General features: G+C 48.3%; 1 long non-coding RNA gene across 2 annotated transcripts in view; it reads right to left on the minus strand.

Moving 5' to 3' along the window:
• The window catches only part of Gm35721 (predicted gene, 35721), a 43,532-nt gene extending 33,087 nt beyond the window's left edge, over window positions 1–10,445 (minus strand). The window contains exons 1-2 of one of the 2 annotated variants that reach the window (NR_168651.1): window positions 9,315–10,445; window positions 6,579–7,456 (exon numbers count right to left, since the gene is read on the minus strand). This is a non-coding gene — a long non-coding RNA (predicted gene, 35721). Of the gene's footprint in view, window positions 1–6,578; window positions 7,457–9,314 lie in introns of those variants that run through there. The other variant, NR_168652.1, reaches the window with a different exon arrangement.
• Window positions 10,446–11,393: the final 948 nt, after the last annotated feature.

The following is an 11,393-nucleotide window of genomic DNA, read 5'->3' on the forward strand; positions in this document are numbered from 1 at the left end:
ACAGGCCCAGCACAAACATCCAGACGGCCACGGGCTAAGGAAAGCCGTCTCTCAAGTGATAACTCACCATGGAACTAGCCGTGGGTCTGCCTCGGGTCAAGGACGGACCTGGAGGCACTGATTTCCAACAGTGCGTGCATCCATGTGCATCCATGAGGCTGCCACTGCTCATTTGATAACAGGTCCAAACATTTATAGATCTCTCGGCTCCTAGGTGGATCTGGATTTGCACCCGTGAACAAGGGTTGACTCCCTGCATGGGTCACACACTCAGCTGGAAAGTCTTCCCTACATACTTATATGCCTGCTTTCCACATGATTCCTATGCCCCATACCATACTCCTCCCTATATTGTCTCCAGGATCCCACCAGTACCTATGCATCCCCTGTTGGGCCCACACTTTCATGTGTTGCTATTACTATTAACATTTTAAGAACAACAACAACAACAAAAAGAGATCATTTAGGTCAAAGAGAATATTTCACATATAATAGTAAGATGTTGTTCTTTATCAACATATTTGGAAAACAGAGTTTTGGTTTTGTTTTGTTTTGTTTTTAATCTTTTCTAGAAGAAGGGGGCCCATGGAGTCAGAAACGCCTCATCTCACGGAGCTCCTGAAGTCCTGGATCTACACTGCAACGTCATTGTCTGGCAGCGAGAGTCACGTGGTTCTCAGAGCATTGGCTGTGTGTCTTCAGGACAGAGCAGGACCCTTGCCCTTATCTCCAAGACATCATGGCAGCGGGTCAAAGCTCATGTGTCTCAAAAAATATCTCCCATTCCTATGAAAAAGACTTCAGGAGGATATCACACTAGGAATCTCTCCAGTATCCCCTTCTTCTCAGAGAAAGAAAGAAAGAAAGAAAGAAAGAAAGAAAGAAAGAAAGGAAGGAAGGAAGGAAGGAAGGAAGGAAGAAAGAAAGAAAGAAAGAAAGAAAGAAAGAAAGAAAGAAAGAAAGAAAGAAAGAAAGGAAGGAAGAAAGAAAGGAAGAAAGAAAGAAAGAAAAAGAAAAGACAGATACAAATGACTCCCTAGCCCAGGGGACACCCAAACAAGCCAGGTGGCCACATGAGCAAAACCTAGTTGACTCATCCTGGCTCCTCAGCCATTGGAGAGACTTTGGACACAAGGACAGCTGGTGGAAGAAGCCCAGAAAGAGGTTTGCTTCTATGCTGACCCTTGCGGCCCTTGAGAAGCATCCCCAGGACAGTGTATGTCACATGGTGGGGACTTAGGGCCACTGGGGTCATAAGTACAGGGCCACCACTGTCCCGCTGGAGATAAGTATCCTAGCAGCACAGGCCTATGTTAACTGGGTGTGGGACCCGCCTGCTATACCTCGGCCATCTGGAAGTTTCCTTCACTGGTCTCCTGAGTCTGTCCTTCCACTAACCCTATCTGAGACACAAGAGGACAGAACCTTCTCCTAGCTCACTACCTGCCTTCCTGGTTCCTTAGGAAAACAGTCATCCCACAGGAAGCAGCTAAGCCCAGGGCTGCAGAGCCTAAGGATGCAAATGTGTGGTAAGGGTGTCATGCTAGGCACTGTAGGAAGTCCATAGCTAGGAGGATGAGGTCACGAACATCCCAGGGCAGCAAGGACAATGAACTTGGCTCTGCAGGAAGGCCAGGGCCAGCAAGTAGGGTCACACACACACTGTTCTACACTGTTTCAGCCACTGCTTCCTGACAGGTCCTCCTCTAGGCAAGGAAGGAATGCACCAGGAAGGATGCAGACCTTCAAAAGGAATTTGCTGGGGTAGAGACTGCCTTCCTGTGTTTGATCAAGATGCATGCAAGTCCACCCAGAAACTAGAATGGACCCGGGCCTATAAGAGTGTTCCCTGAACATGCTCATCAGATGTCACATGATGAGTAGGCCTAGAATTCCCTGGCTCAGCCTCTATGGTACTCAAGGACATCTTACCCTGAGAAAGATGATCAAACATCACAGGAACAGAGGGCGTTCCTGGTACCTACACCTTGATCCTACCAAAGCCACCTTGCAGGTCAATGGCTCACGAAAGCCAGGAGCCTAAACCAGGAAGCTTCTGCCTCATCTTACATCATGATGAACAAGCCCAAAGACTCTAGTGGTTACCTGAGGATCCTAGGATCTGATTTGCTTCTTGTCCCTCATCTCAGGTCTGGAGCTTAGCTTGACTCTAAGTGAGGTATGATGGTTTATCTTTGGAATCACCTAGGAGATTGGTAAGGTGCATGTCTGGGAGTGTCCATAAGAATGTTTCTAGAAGGGATTAACTGAGATCTACCCTGTATATCCTATCTTCATAGGCTAGGGGCATGCATGGGCCAAAAGAGAAAGAGGGGAAGAAACTCCCATAATACCGACATTCTTTCTACTTCCTTAACACCATGATGTAAGCTGCCCTACCACACCCTCCCCATCATAATGGGGTGAACCCTCTGAAACTGTGAGCCAAAATAAATCCTTCCTTCCTTCCTTCCTTCCTTCAGTTTTTGTTAGCCATTTTTTCCCCATGAAGATTACAGCATTAGTGCACAAGTCAAGGGCAATCTTGTCTTTCTCAGGCAAGGGCAAACCAGGGTGGGGCCAAGAAGACTAGGGAAAGATCTGCTGTCAACGGTGAAGACAAGCAAGGGACAAGAGAGTCACCATGACTAGGGAGAGCTTAGAGAATCCAGCCAAGATCTATCTACAAATGAAAGATGATAAGAAGAGTAATTAGCTAATGGAACCAGGGCAGGCCACGTAATGCGGTGTGCAGGGCTGGGAGCCACGGTGCTTCTGTGTCTAAAATACAAATCAGCTCTGAACGCTGCTTTGCAGAGGAACCAGGCAGATGACACTGAGCTGGACACAGGGCCCGGCCACACAGCCCAGATAAGCCACTAGGACCAGCAGCTCAGGCAAGCAGTGTGCACCAAAGCTGAGGCAGTGGGCTAGCTATGTTGACAGTTCTTTACATAGAAATAAATAAGTACGTTGTCTCAGCATGTGGATATTCTTTCTTCTTTAATAAATGGTTAAATGATATGTACACTAAAAGTTATTTTTGAAAGAAGATTATTTATGATTTGTAATTAATAAATGCCTGGCCTGTTTTTGTTTTGAGACAGGGTCTTACTATGTAGCCCTGGCTTGACCTAGAACTTCCTACGTAGACCAGGCTTGCTTCGAACTCATAGACATCCACCTGCCTCTGCCTTTGGAATGCTGTAATTAAAGGTGTATGCCACTACACCCAGGTACATATTTGACTTGTCTGTCTATTGAATATACCTATATACCCAGGGTGAGGTGACAGGGTAGGAACTTACACAGAGTCCTGCTATGTCTCTCTTGAGAACAGTTATTAACAGTCACGTGTGTGTGTGTGTGTGTGTGTGTGTGTGTGTGTGTGTGTGTGTGAGAGAGAGAGAGAGAGAGAGAGACAGATAGACAGACAGACAGACAGAGATAGAGAGACAGAGACCTGCTCCAGATGTCCCTAACGCCATTTCTAGGCAGGCCATAGCAGAGAGCGCTTTTCTTCTTGTCCCAGTAGAAAACCCGTGAAAAACAAGCAAAGGGTAATAGGCAAGCTATCTGGATCACTTTTGGAGCCAGCTGGGAGGCCCCCATCTTGTGCTGTTTCCTGCTGCTGCATCATTAGGTCCTTGAAAGGCTTTTCGGGAATGATCTGCTTGCCTACTTTTGATCTGTATCATTAACTCGGAGAAGACACAGGAAGTAATGGCAGCAGTAGTGGCGGTGGCAGCAGCAAAGAGAGAGCAACCGGTGTTTCAGAGACCAGCCAGAGCAGAAATGATGGGGAGCAGCCGTGAGGAAGATGAAGGATGTGAGGAGCAGAAATCTCGGGACCTTGAACCTTAGTTCCTGGGAACGTTCTAGGGAGTGGCCAAGGATTTCAGCTACTCTGGTCCTGAACAGGTAGGTTGTTGATGCCAAACAGAGGCATCGGACACTGTACACCAGCACCGCCACTCATCGATGCATGGCACTCTTCAATGCTGCTTTTCAGAGCTGCCCACGCTGCGGACGACAACACCTGCTGAGGCCAGCGTAATACTTCTCCAAATCCTAAATAATAAGTTCTCAGGGCTCAGAGCTCTGTGCCTCTGCCTCTGCCATCCCAGTTCATAGGCCTTGGACATCTGAGGGTCCGAAGTTACTAGTCTACTCGTGATTCCTATCCAAGTAGAACAGTAGAATAAACCCGGGCAGCTGATTTGTAACACATCGGCGCAGGCGCAGAGAGGTGGGCAGGATGTAAGCCTGCAAAATAGCCTAGGACGTTGGGATAGGTGGGACGTGAGCCTCAACAGGGCAAAGCGCATAGGCAGACTGCAGCTTCGTTAGACCAAAGCTGCAGACTACCCGGCACCTCCTCTCTAAAATGGACACAGACCGTGAGGAGTTGAAAGTTTAACCCTGAGCCATGAGACGCTGATCCTGGTGTCAGAGGACAGGGCACGTGGCATGTGAGTGGGCTAGAAAGGGCCATCACCTGAGCTAGCGCCTCAGCTCTTAGGAGACATCCTTAAGATTGTGCCTTTCAAGATGAATCGATTAGCTCTATCAATAAATACTGCTTAAAGTCCCATGAACCAAATCTCCACTTACTGTCTCTTGAAGCTCCTCAGGCTCCTCTTGGCGCCCCCCACCCCCACCCCCCAGGCAGGCTCCCTGGCATCTTGGTGAACCTGTATGTTCCAGGAAAATCCTGTATTAAGGACCATCTGGAGCAATGAAGGTGCATGGTTGCTTCTCCAAAGCTTCCCTCACCTTTCCTACATATCTGCAAGATGCCCACAGGAGAAAGGGTTCCTTGTCACCTCCTGGGGTCTGGCACAGACAGGTGCTTCTTTCTGGAGTAAGTCCCACCTCGAGAGCTTTCTTTCTATGTGCGCTTTGCTTCTCTGAGAGCAGATGGTTTATGCCCAGCTGGCTAGTCACTTTAGATAGTCACTAACCTACATAAACTCGTGTGTGTGTGTGTGTGTGTGTGTGTGTGTGTGTGTGTGTGTGAATATATTACAATTTTCTGAGGAGGGGTCTCATGTTACCTAGAAACTAGTTTCCAGTTTGTTGTTATAGAGCTGAGGAAACCTTTGAACCTCTGATCCCCCTGCCTCCACTTCCCAAGGCACATCATGCCTAGTGTCTTAAAGTTTCTAGTGTTGCAATAAAATACCATGACCAAAAAGAAAGTTGGGGGGAAAAGGGGTTATGTGGCTTAGACTTACTGCACTGTAGTCCATCCCTGAAGGACTCCAGGAGCAGAGTTCAACAGGGCAGGAACCTAGAGGCAGGAGCTGAGGGAGAGGTCACGGAGGGATGCTGCTTACTGGCTTGCTCATCATGGCTTGCTCAGCCTGCTTTCTTATAGAACTCAGGACCACTAGCCCAGAAGAAGCACCACCCTCAATGGCCTGGGCCCTCTCATACCAATCACTAATTAAGAAAATGCCTTACAGACTTGTGTACGGCCTTATTTTACAGAGGCATTTTTTTGCAAGCAAGGCTCCCTCTCTCTGATGTCAATACCTTGTGTCAAGTTGACCTAAAACTAGCCAGCACACCTGGTTTATGAAGTGCTGAGGATCTTACCCTGGGCCTTGTACATGTTAAGTAAGCACCCTACCAACTGGGGTGCCATCTCCAGCCTCTGAAGCATAACTGTAAAGAAATGTATTATACTTATTTGTGTGCACATGTGTCTATACATATGTTCATTTGTGTGGACACATGTTCCACAGAACATGTGTGGAGGCCACAAGCCAGCCTACATGTAGGAGTTCCCTCTTTTCACCTGTGGGTCTCATTGAATTCAGGTTGTCAGACTCGGCAGCAAGAATATTTACATACTGAGCTATCTCACCAACCCTAAAGCATAATTTTAAAAGAGGAACAAAAGAAAATCAAGCCAAACCACAATTAGAAGATGCCCTGTGACCCATGTCCTGTGACAGATATTCTGGCTTTGAGCTAGGGCATCTTTCTGGGCCTGTAGTAGGGGGCAGCCATCCTGTCATGGAGCCTCACCTCCTGTCTTGTGAGGGGAACAGCAAGAGGGCTCTATGACCAGGTGTGAGGTGGGGGCCCTGGGTATAGGACATAGAGCCTGTCCCCAGGCTGAGTGTCCCTCAAGGCAGTTCTTTCCACCCTTCCTGGGCAGGGCTGGGTTGCCCTCTGCATTGGTTTGACTATGGGCAACACAGCCTTCAGTGGCTGGGTAAGTACCTAGGAGTCCATTTGCTTCCACTCAGCTCTGCTGCCCTCTACTGAACAGGGAGGCCAGCAAAGGCTGCCCCTGCACTTGGGGCCCCTACCATGTGGCTGTTCCACAACCCTGACAGACATCAGAGTCACACCTGCCTCAGGTGCCAGCAGGTGAAACAAACAAGCACCAGGTGTTTTGTGATTATTTCCCTGCCTCAGAAAAAAGAACGGAGTCAGAGGATGGACACACATACAGACAGACATAACACACACACACACACAGACTTATGCACACATATACACAGAGACACACACATATACACGCTCAGCAAAGTTTTCAAGAAAGTCACAGCAAGACCCTGTTATAAGTTCCCACCAAGATAAATTTAATACCGAGAAACAAACACACAGGCCTCACTCACAGATTCTATCTGGAAACAAGGAGCCTGGGGAGAGATCAGGCTGCCTGCCCAGGGCCTCCAGTGGGCTATAGTGACTCTCAGAGACCAATCACCCTGTTGGAGCTACAACACCTGGGGAGCCCATCCCCACCAAGGACGGCCTGAATTATGAACAAGGGAAGGGTCAGCATGAAGATGGAGAAGGGCAGCAAGGAACGCCTGCCTACTGACAGCCCTGGGCAGGCATTGGGGGAGGGGCGATGGGACGGGAGGGGGCAGGAGGAGGCTTTGATGTAGACGGGAACCTGAGACATCCTGGATAAATCCTGGAACTCTTAGCTCATTTCTCTCCTTGTAAAGCCATCACACAGGACAGGCTCACCCAACCCCCACCCCCAGCCATATGGGTAAAGCCCCAGACTCCTGAGTCAGGCAGAAGTAGCCAAAGGATGAGGAGACTCAGCCAGCCAGTGCAGTGAACTGGACAGTGCCAGGATGCTAGACACAGGATACGGCAACTGCTGGAGTTTGCCTGACTCGGAAAGAGCAGGGTAGGAGGCACAGAGGCTGAGCTAAAGCTTTGCACAGCCACAGGCCTGGTTGAACAGGGAGTGTGATTCACCAAGAAGAGCTCAGCGGCAGGAACTAGAACAATGGGAGAGCTGAGGCTCTGCCCAGTGTAAACCTAGCAGGAAGTGACAAAATGGATGAGTTGGGCAGAAGGTGGGTGCCCAGGAGGGTTCCAGAAACCTGAGTGAAGGTTTCTCCCAAGTCCCGTCCTCTCAGAGTAAAGCGCAGATTAGATACGGTCATAGGTCTGATCGGTAAACTGGAGACTGAGTCTGCACACAAAAGAAAGACAGAGGTGGCAAAATTATTAGAGGAGGCACAAATCAGGATAGTCCTTTTTTTGAAAACTTAAAAACAGTTTTTAAAAAACAATTAAAATAGAAAAGGCCTGGCTGACTGTGTGTCAGGTTCTTCCCCTGGACCAAAGTGGAATCTGTGGATGCAGGATGGCGTGTTTATGATGATGCTCTAAAAAGTCAAAGGGAGAAACAGATGCATGCTGGGAATATAGATTTTTTTTTAAAGATTTATTTATTATTATATGTAAGTACACTGTAGCTGTCTTCAGACACACCAGAAGAGGGAGTCAGATCTTGTTACGGATGGTTGTGAGCCACCATGTGGTTGCTGGGATTTGAACTCTGGACCTTCGGAAGAGCAGTCGGGTGCTCTTACCCACTGAGCCATCTCACCAGCCCCGGGAATATAGATTTTGAAACTATGCTATGTGACCTATGGCAGCTTTGCCCACTCTCCTCTTACTTCAGTGCACCTGCTGAGGAGGAAGGGTAGCAGGGGGGAGGGGGAGGCAAGAGGGAGGGGGTGAGCCCAGAAAGTTGGCTGGGCATAGTGTTTCAGAGCTACCACCTTGCCCTCCCCACTGAGGGCATCAGTAACAGCTCAGCTTCCTCCTCAAGGCAGCCTCCATGTCTGCAGGATGGAGACAGAGGCAGAGTTCCAATTCACAATGCTACTGCCACACAAGAGTCACACAGTGCTGAGCACAAAGCAGTGCTCCCAGGTGACCTGGCCCTGTATCATTACACAGTTATGATGTCATGGGGAATGTTAAGAAGATAACTCCAGGGGGCTGGAGAGATGATGGCTCAGGAAGTTAAGAGGAGGCTGTTCTTCTAAAGGACCCGGGTTCAAGTCCCAGCATCCATACGGCAGCTTACAACTGTCTGTAATTTCAGCTCCAGGGGATCTGACACCCTCACACAGACATGCATATAAGCAGAACAGCAATGCACATAAAATAAAAATAAATCATTTTTAAAGGATTTATTTATTTATCATATGTAGGGACACTGTAGCTGTCTTCAGACACTCCAGAAGGAGTCAGATCTCATTACGGATGGTTGTGAGCCACCATGTGGCTGCTGGGATTTGAACTCTGGACCTTCGGAAGAGCAGTCAGGTGCTCTTACCCACTGAGCCATCTTACCAGCCAAAAATAAATCATTTTTAAAAGAATAAAAATGAAAGGAAGGAAGGAAGGAAGGAAGGAAGGAAGGAAGGAAGGAAACTCCAGCAGTCAAGGGCTCTGTGGGCTTCACCGTTTGAGAGGAGCCATCAGCTCTGTTCAGAAGCACGCTCCAATCTCCAGGCTGCCTAGAGCAAATAGCCTTAGATGGGTATTTCTTTTATTTTCTTTCTTCCTTTTTGAAACCAACTCACTCAATTGTTTCTTTAAAGGTAAACAATATGGGGCTGGAAAAATGACTCAGAGATTAAGAGCACTGACTGCTCTTCCAGAAGTCCGGAGTTCAATTCCCAGCAACCACATGGTGGCTCACAACCATCTTTAAAAAAAGAAAACAAACCATGGACCCCAAGCCCTAAGAATGCAAGAGCTATGGGTCTAAAATACCACGTGGTCTGAACTTAAACCCTTAAGTCTAGACTGTCTGGAGAGTCATTTCTCTACTAGGCAGTATTTCATAGATCTCAGAGTATCAATATAAGTATTGATAGCTATCAGTGTTGCTAGTATCACAGGAATAAGTATCAATATAGTATCTTAGAGTATCAAAGTAGCTTTAGTATTTTTAGACTTCACATGCATACTCCAGGACCATCCAAGAAAGAGAAAGAACTTCCTTCCATCCAGGACCTCCAAACACATACCACAAAACAGCCTTGATGGTGTAAATGGCTTGCCTAATCCAGAATAGGACCTGGGTGGAGGCTGGGCCAGGTGGTTTCATATCACCAGGGCAGACTCTTCAGTTGTGGAGGGAAAATCTGCCTGGGGGAAGATAGACAGCCAGGCAAAGTGTGTGTGTTCCCACATGCGTGTGTGCATGTGTGATACAAACCAGGGTAGGCAGTAGCTCTATCAAGCCACCAAATTAGAAAGCAGTAACTATAGGCTCTCAGTCACTGGGCAACCAGGTATAATGCTACCCCGGCTCGCTCACCTCAGCTCTGCCCTTCCCTAAAATCCAGAGCTGCTGCCAAACCCTCACCCAGAACTCTTTCCAAGGCCCCTGCCTCCCTTATAATCCCCCACCCCCACCCCAGCACTCTGTTCTGCATGTGCCAAATGGCTGACTTTGACCTTTGACCCAGCCGCACAGCACGCTCTGGGGGAAGCTTGACCTGTTCTCTCCCTGGAAGCAAAACAACGGGGCCATGAAAGACGCCACTTTCCGTGGGAGGAATGTGATGTCCAGCTGTTTACAACTTTATAAAAATACCCAAATAGGGCCCAGAGGGCCCAAGCATGATAGCTGAGGAGAGATTTCGTTACTGGCTACAGGGTACAGGATGCTGGACCCAGAGAGAATGCATTACTTTCTCAAGGTCACAGACAGGAGCCGGCTCTTACCCCAAGCAAACTGCATTAACGCAGACCTCTGAGCAATTCTGAGATGCCAGACTCACCTCCACTCCTCTCCAATTGAGATGGGAGGAGAGAGGGTGCCGTCTGAGCAGGCTTAGACTGGAGTCTGAAGGCTCCCCTGGCAGGACCCGGCTGCAGCACAATCTGATTAGTGCACAACACGGGAGCCGTGATCCGATTAGGCCTTCAGTCCCATCCTGCTTTCCCTGGATGGAGGTGGCTGGAGACAGGCAGATGGCGGATGGAAGAGGGGTCTGGTTTGATGCTGGAGATTAAAATGCTTCCCTGGGGAGCTGCCAGCATTCTCCTGGCTTTGGCAGCAGAGTCAGCCTGGCAACTGGAGAGAGGTCCATTTGAAAAATTAAAGATGTGAGGGAGGTAGAAATATCTCTGGAAATTTCCATCAGTGTGCTGGTGGTGGGAGGGGCTCAGCCTGGTCTCTCTCTCTCTCTCTCTCTCTCTCTCTCTCTCTCTCTCTCTCACACACACACACACACACACACACACACACACGCACACACCACACACACCACACACACCACACACACCACACACACTACACACACCACACACACCACACACCCAGGTTTTTTTACAGGCTACCATCCTCCTGCCAAGCCATCTATTGGGTGCCTACCCTGAGTCTGCCAAGGGAATGAGCAACACAGAGTTTGTTTTCAAATCCAAGAAACATTCAGAGGCAGACATTGGCGAAAGCATGCAACTTCCGGCTTCTTTCTCACTCTACCCAGGCTGTGTGCAGTATAAGGAGAGTGGACATTGGGGAGCTGGAGTTAGTTAGCACTTTAAAAATCCAGAAAGAGGGGCTGGAGAAGTTAGCACAGCAATTAAGAGCACTATACTCATTGCTCTTCCAGAACACCTGATCCAATTCCGAGAACCCACATGCTGGCTCCCAACTGCTTATAGCTCCAGTTACAGAAAATCTAACCTGCAGGGACACCAAGAATACCCATAGTACACAGACATGCATACATATATAATACATACATATATGATAAAATGATAAAAATAAATAAAATGCAAAAGCAAAAGTGAACATATTGGTAGATACAGAGAACAGGCAAGTACTGTAGCCCTCCTGATGTCACTACATCATGATCTGCCCCCAAACTCACATGTCCAGTGTCTTTCATCCTCTTGCCTTCACCATGAATGCAAAATGTCACTTTAAAAATACAGTCTGGTATCAGGAAATGATGGTGCACACCTTTAATCCCAGCACTTAGGAGGCAGAGGCAGGTAGATCTCTGAGTTTGAGGCCAGCCTGGTCTACAAAGTGAGTTCCAGGACAGCCAGGGCCACACAGAGAAACCCTGTCATGAAAACAAACAAAACAC

The sequence above is a fragment of the Mus musculus genome, chromosome 10 (assembly GCF_000001635.26).
Source record: "Mus musculus strain C57BL/6J chromosome 10, GRCm38.p6 C57BL/6J".
Lineage (NCBI taxonomy): Eukaryota > Metazoa > Chordata > Mammalia > Rodentia > Muridae > Mus > Mus musculus.